General features: G+C 32.5%; 1 long non-coding RNA gene across 1 annotated transcript; it reads right to left on the bottom strand.

Annotated features, from left to right (window-relative positions):
- Positions 1 to 5,749: 5,749 nt before the first annotated feature.
- LOC125877080 (uncharacterized) lies at positions 5,750 to 7,016 on the bottom strand. The gene is made up of 3 exons (XR_007447571.1): positions 6,716 to 7,016; positions 6,414 to 6,489; positions 5,750 to 6,011 (listed from the first exon to the last, which is right to left on the bottom strand). It is a non-coding gene; the product is annotated as an uncharacterized LOC125877080 (long non-coding RNA).
- Positions 7,017 to 7,640: the final 624 nt, after the last annotated feature.

Genomic DNA, 7,640 nt, shown 5'->3' with positions numbered 1-7,640 from the left:
TTTTGTCAAAAGCAGGTACTTGGCTTCTTTAAACCTACCACTATGTTAAGTTGTTAATTCCATGGACTTAATAGGGGTGCTTATCGATCGGTTCGATCCGTTTTGTGAATTACTAATTCGGTTTATCAGTTTGTTAACACCTCAAACCGATAACCAAACCAATAAGATATTCGTTATCCTGGTAATAACGCAATCTAGCTAAGGAATATGTTTCCTCGCCACTCCAAATAGTATGAAATTCTTCAAACATTCAAGTGAGCTCGTGAAGACGAACTATGATCTTTAAAGCACCCAAATAACAATATTTCATGGCTAAGCCATAGAACAAAACAACTATTTGAGCGAAAAAACAGCTACATGTATACATGTCAGGGTAATCATTATGTGTCATAGCAAAACAAGAAATGACACGAACCTGAACTATTTCCTTCTTCTCTTGTGAACCTCTCATGTGCTTATGTTTTTTTCCCTTGGACACAATTTGAAATACTCCATAATGACTATATGGTTGTGGTATTACTTTTCAATAGCTAGACAATAAACTATCCCTTTAACGTGCACATCATATATCTTCTTCTTGATAAAAATATTAGGTCCCCCAAAATTTAGAGCTTAAGGCGTTTGTCTTCGAAAAAGAGAGATTAATTATAGCTTATATTTTTATGCATCCAACATTTTTTATTTTCTTGGTTCACCTAAAAGGATAAAAGATTAGAATTAAAAGGATACAAGTTTTAATTTAGAAGCAACATGAAAAAATAAAACTTTATGATGGAAAAAAGAACAGAGGAAGCCCATCTACTATTAGTCAAGTGTTAATGTAGAATCTTAATTGTTATTAAAGAAGTTAAAGAAAAAAATAACCAGTCCAGCTATATTTCATGGAGTCTATTCGATTACGATAACAAAGTAATTTTACTGTGATGTCCTTGTTATTAGGTGTGTGTGCTAATTGTTGTGGACGGAGGGGCATGGTATTTTGGTAAGTGCACACAAGCTCTATGAAATATAATGTTGGCGGGATGTAGGCAACCTACCTTGACACAAGAATAAATTGTTGATCCCATGACTTGAACCAGTGACCATAGGTCAGATAGAGACAATTTTACTATTGCTCTAACACTTGCCTTCTTTGCTGGAATAGTTTGAAGGAAAAAAGTTACCAACACCTAATGTGTACACCAAACTACATTTTTTTTTATCATGATTAGTAGTAGTAGAATAGTCAACAATAGTTACATGGTTCTCTCTCAGTAGCCAGCATGAAAGACACCAGAGACTGTGATTTAAAAACAGTGGATAAAACAAATTCAATAGACAAACAAAGTCTCTCTATGTTAGAAAATGGTGATAAGTTAGAGTGTGATATTAGCCTATATAGAAATATCATTGTCATTCTTCATTCATCATAAAAGGAGTATCTTTATTAGAATGTTGCACTAAGTTTAGATTCAAGAATCAAAGTTAATCAATAGAGCCGCAATCTTAATTAACCCGTATATGTATCGACACTTCCCTCTAGAAAATAGGTCTATTATTCATTTCTTTAAGCAAACATCCTTCACTGTACTGTTCAGTCAGTCTTTAGTCTTTTCATCAAACTCGAAGACAATCAGTAAGTTAGGTATATAGACATTTAGAGTCGTTCAGTAAAAACTATCCATTGTTATTCAGGATACTCGAATTTCCAACATTAAAGCTAATTTTGAAATGAAAGCATGATAGTACCTATTGCGATTGTTAGAAAAGATGCAAGAAAATCTGCCACTGCACTTGAATTTGTCTTGTAGAGTGTCCAAGTTCTTTCTGATACCGGAGAAGGGAGCAGTCTATTTTTATGCAATAAAGATAAAAAAAGAAAGAGTAGTCCATCACTACTACCAATCAAACACTTTTTCCTAGAAGAAAGTTCAAGATTCAAAGGGCATCTACACAATGAGAAGAAGATAAAAAAAAAGTAATTCAATGAAGGAAAATACCGACATGAATTTTGAGGTCTTCGTTGGATCAAAAATGAAAATGAATGTGGCAGAACATAGAGAGTTAAGGCAGAACAATTACTATAGCAGACTTGAACTTAACTCATAAAATTGAAAAAATATGACAGAACCAAGAGAAAAAATTGGGAGAAAAAACTAAACTGAATTTTCCGTGTGTAGAACTAACCACATCCCACAAACATGATCGGGGATCTGTATATGTAAACCATGGACAACGCCTCTTCCACTTGCGCCAAAATTTGAATATATATAAGAATACAACAATAATTTGTACGCCTTAATCTCAAACTCAGTTATGAAATTGTAAAATTTAATCTTTTTCAAGAGTAGATTAGGGCAAATAATGAAACAAAAGCTGACCTAAAAATGCATACCCAGCTGAGAAGATGAAGTTAATGAGCAGGCCTTGAATTCAAGTTTGGAGAAAAGAGACTTCTGAATACTTGTGAAGGAGCGGATGTCTCTCCATTGTTGGTACAAAGATATGAAAGAATGGATTCTTCTGGAAATGTTGAGAAAAAGTTAATTATCTATTTTGTGTTTCAAGTAAGATGACGGATTTGCCATCTATTTTATCTTTTCTTTGAGGTAAAATGACAGATTTACCCTTGGTTGTCCTGGTTGTCTTCACCTTTCTATATAATAGAAATGTGTGAAATAAATAATCATAGCAAAAACACTTATGTACATTGTCATGCTATGCATATATAATTCTTTTATCTACCATCTGTGCATAAGCACATTTGAATTCATCATTTCTTATGATGAGTCATACAACCTTTTTATCATCCAAAAACCACCATATGGAGAAGTTTAACATGAATACCTACAAAAGGCAAGTAAATATCAATCAACCAATATTTATTTAAATAGATGTTTAGCTATTATAGAAGTATTGTAACTCACACAATATTATTTTTTCAACGATGGAGAAAAAAGACCAAGTATCTTACCAATCACAATACACATCAAAGCTTGCAGTATAAACTTTTCAGTTTCTCTATAATCCAAGAATTAGAAAGAAAATGTCAAGTTTAAGCTTTATGTATGATTAAGCTCCATTTCATGTTGCATCTATGAATGTGAATCAACTCTTTAAAACTTATTGAAAGTACAAAATATATAGAAAATAGAGTTGTAAGAACTGATGTTTCTTTTTCTTCAAAAGGTGAATCGATTTTTAGGCTATTGCAAACTACCTTAAAGATATTGAAATCTCATTTTAGATATTTCAAACATGGACACAATTTAATGATGTATGAATAAGCAAGTCTCATCTCTGACCTTTCTTATAGATCAACTAATGGACATAATTTGATGGTGTATGAATAAACAAGTCTCACCTCTGACCTTTGTTATATATCAACTAATTTCTAGAGAAGTAACAAGTACATGTCTCCAGACTTGTAATCAACAAGCAAATCATTAGTTGTGCTCACTTTATTAAAATAGAAATCTATATTAACTTCATGTACCTCAAAAAAAGAAAGAGAGCTTTGTAACAGAAAATAACCAAAATCAAAAAATACGATACCGTCCACAATTGAAAGGTTAGTACACTACAACCAACAACACTCTTGTATAAATTTAGACCATGGCATGTCATCATTGACATATCGAGACAAGAAAAAGGTTTAAATTAATGAAAGGGTTAACTGCATGGATAAAACGCTGCCAAATAAATGCCAACAAAAGTGTAAATACCTTTCATTCATCTACTTCACAGAAAAAAACAAAAGATATGAATCCTCTATTCAAATTGTTCCTTTTTTGACAGGAATCGAGAAGAAATAAGAAATATTTCAACTTGGATATTTTTATATAATAAATAAACACAAACGTCTCAATGAGATATATCCATAACTAAATATGCAGTGTCAGATCGTCAACATATAAAAGTTCTAGTATAATCAAATTTTTGTAGCACACAAGTCAATCAAATTTTGAATTATACGTGTAAATTAAGAACACTTGGAACTCAATTTCCACCAAAATCACATATCTAAAATTTCACCATGAAAAATTCCAAGAAGATGAAATGAACTTCCTTGGCAAAGGAGCATATATATGAACTCGCCCTTGAAGAATCTCCTTGCCAATTTATAAACATATAGTAAATAGAAACCACAGCAATGAAATTGACTCCACCGGTGATCATAGCAGAAAAGTGAAGCATCAACACCAAAACTAAATCAGTGAACTCTTCATCTACATCTTCAATTCCCCTAATTCTCTTTAAGCTTAGCTTTGGCTTCGTCATAGTTGTCACGTTCAATCATGGAATTTGGGGAGGAACAATAATGTGCCTACTGTGATGATCAATGNGAGAAGAAATAAGAAATATTTCAACTTGGATATTTTTATATAATAAATAAACACAGACGTCTCAATGAGATGTATCCATAACTAAATATGCAGTGTCAGATCGTCAACATATAAAAGTTCTAGTATAATCAAATTTTTGTAGCACACAAGTCAATCAAATTTTGAATTATACGTGTAAATTAAGAACACTTGGAACTCAATTTCCACCAAAATCACAGATCTAAACTCTACACTTATTAGCTATCAGACTACAATATTGACATTGGTTAAAAAACAAACAATTCTTGACAAAAACTAAAATCAAATACTTGGGAAAGTAGTCATTAACAGTAACAAGTCAAAAAACAGTAAATTGATGGATCCAAAGTAGAAAATGAGTTCGATTACAGAAGTAACAACCAAAAGTGGTCATGCCAGTCACTCTATATTCAAAACTCAAGAGGTATAGGAAGAGTATATTCTTGACAGTTTGGAATTTGAGTTGATCAGCAGAAATAAAGATTTCCCATCTCAGAAAACGGGACAAACAAGTTTGGTTTGTGGTTGGACGAGAGGGTAAAAAACCAACATAAACAAACCCAACCATCTTTCAATATTGACCTAAAATGTCTTTAAAAAGATTGTCTTTAAAGGGATCAGCTAAAGAGGGAAAAAGAGTAAAGAAAAAGTGGTTTTTAAAGATTAAAATGGAGTAGCAAAGAAGACAAAAAGGGATCAGCTAAGCTTGACCCTTACAGATTCTAAATGAATCCCAATTGTATCCCTCAAATTATACTATTTTTCATTACTCCAACTTCATAATGATTTAGTTCTAAGCTAAAATTCCTTCTTTTTATGAGTTTGGAAGAAGTTAATTGAGTTAATAAAGTACAGTCTTTGATCAAGATGAGTACAAAACTATTGAACATAAAGGTACAACCTTTAACCAAACAACAATTGTGTACATTACTTTCTTCTTCTATTTATTTATTTTTGCCGTGACTTCCACGTTGACTTGAGCTTGAGATCTCTAGGTTCGATTCATCAATGTTGGTATCTCAGTCACAAATTAATATTGTCCTCCAAATAATACCCCATAGTTTTTACTCAACTATTTCCGTAGTATGAAGATTTTGATTACTTGATTGTTCTTATAAATCTCAATATGTTTGGCTAACTACGATGGAATAGAGTCATTCTAAGTAGATCCCTTCTTACAATATGTCAAATAGAGCGGAGTCAATCATATAATAGCACCAACGAAAATTTCACCATGAAAAATTCCAAGAAGATGAAATGAACTTACTTGGCAAAGGAGCATATATATGAACTCGCCCTTGAAGAATCTCCTTGCCAATTTATAAACATATAGTAAATAGAAACCACAGCAATGAAATTGACTTCACCGGTGATCATAGCAGAAAAGTGAAGCATCAACACCAAAACTAAATCATTGAACTCTTCATCTACATCTTCAATTCCCCTAATTCTCTTTAAGCTTAGCTTTGGCTTCGTCATAGTTGTCACGTTCAATCATGGAATTTGGGGAGGAACAATAATGTGCCTACTGTGATGATCAATGCCGGTACCTCCTCAGCATACCCCATGAATCTTAGCAAAGAAATAGGCTACCAATTGTGATGGACAGTTGAAAATCAATGTTGAGTGCTCCTGTGGGGCCATTTCAAGTAGGTATAGTGGAACAGACTGCAATTCAATGAAACAAAAACAGCAACAAAAAAATGAAATTAATTAAAGGAAGAAGACAACAAATAGTTAGTCCTCTGTTTCAGTTTTAATTGTTTTTAGTCTGATTAGAAAAGAATACTTCTTCTTAATTTAAGATCGCAGCTCAACTCCAAACAGTTTGTTGGACTTGCAGTATGCAGACCACAAATTTGTTGTTATAAAAATCAGTACATCTCAAACACTTGAGGCAGTATGTTGAACCAAAATTCACATTTGTATTGCTTAAATAAAAATATCCAGCTACCATCTTTCTTCCCAACTCTTCATCTAACTTCCAAGCTTGCTTCTTCTTTGTCTCAACAATGTACAATTTCAGAAAAATTCAACACAAAGAAATAATTACAGAAAGGGGTCTATTACCTCTAACGCGTGTGGCGTTGGATACTTGAGAAAATCTGGAGCTTCTTGTTCATAAACTTCCTATACATCTTCAAAGCTGTAGAATTGATTGAATGAGGTTTACTAAAGCAGCAAAGACTTTTGCAATGTCTTTTTGCGCATTACTGGTAAAATATATCAACTTTAAGGGGGAAATTTTTCATCCCCCGAGACTTGAACAATTTATGGCACCAGGCTTTCACTATTACGATATGCTCAAGAAACAACAAAACAAATATAATTGAGGCATGCAATAGTAAATACTTAATTTTTAGAAAACTAACCTGTGTATGATAATTTTCTTTTACTTCTTTCCCTCACAGATAAGGATATTATGCAGATCATCCAAGAACTAACCAGGCGTAACATATCTTTATCTTCTCCAAAATAAAAGCTATTTTGGCTTAAAGCACCTAAAATAAGTCGATCCAAACGGGCACTAATCAGGTATGATTTACCTTATAGAAAAAGAGTAAAAGAGAATTTTACAATTATCCTCAACAGGTGCTATATGATGATTAAGTTTGAATATGATTAATCCAGAATGAAAGCAATTTACAGTTATTTTCACAGCAAGCTTTTGTTAGAAATAAAGGTTACTCAGGGGTTGTGTTTAATTGAAAGGCATGCATTCCTTAGTGCCTTGATTTTAGAGAAAAAATTGTGTCCAAATAGTACTTACCAATAATCATCATGACAACTAATATGTAGAACTATAAAATTAGTTACTTAAATTAGGCCAAACGTTGCCTAATCATTCCAAGAGGCTGATTTTTTATGTTTTAGGACTAATACGAATATAAAGTATAATTAATTAATTATTTATCATTATGAGTCATCTTAGAAAAGGAAATGCTGACTGTTTGATACAATTATCAATTTTTTCCAGATGCAATTGCCATCTCTTTTGGTACTTCCAAATTTTAGTTTAGCATTGTGACTGAAAAACAAATATGAATATGAAAACTTACGACTAAAACATATGTCATTTAGCACGGGTAAGTGATAACATACATATATGTAGAGATTGAAGAGAGGGACCTCATCTGCCAGATTGCTACAGGGTGGTGTTTTGCAAATAACATATAGGATACCCATATGTGTTTGGCTCAAGGAAAGGAGACATATCATGATTATGCAAGACCACCAAGAGAAAAGNGCCATCTCTTTTGGTACTTCTAAATTATATAAATGAATATCTTTTTATTT

Source organism: Solanum stenotomum, chromosome 9 (assembly GCF_019186545.1).
Source record: "Solanum stenotomum isolate F172 chromosome 9, ASM1918654v1, whole genome shotgun sequence".
Classification (NCBI taxonomy): domain Eukaryota; kingdom Viridiplantae; phylum Streptophyta; class Magnoliopsida; order Solanales; family Solanaceae; genus Solanum; species Solanum stenotomum.
This window is presented reverse-complemented; position numbering and strand designations above follow the sequence as displayed.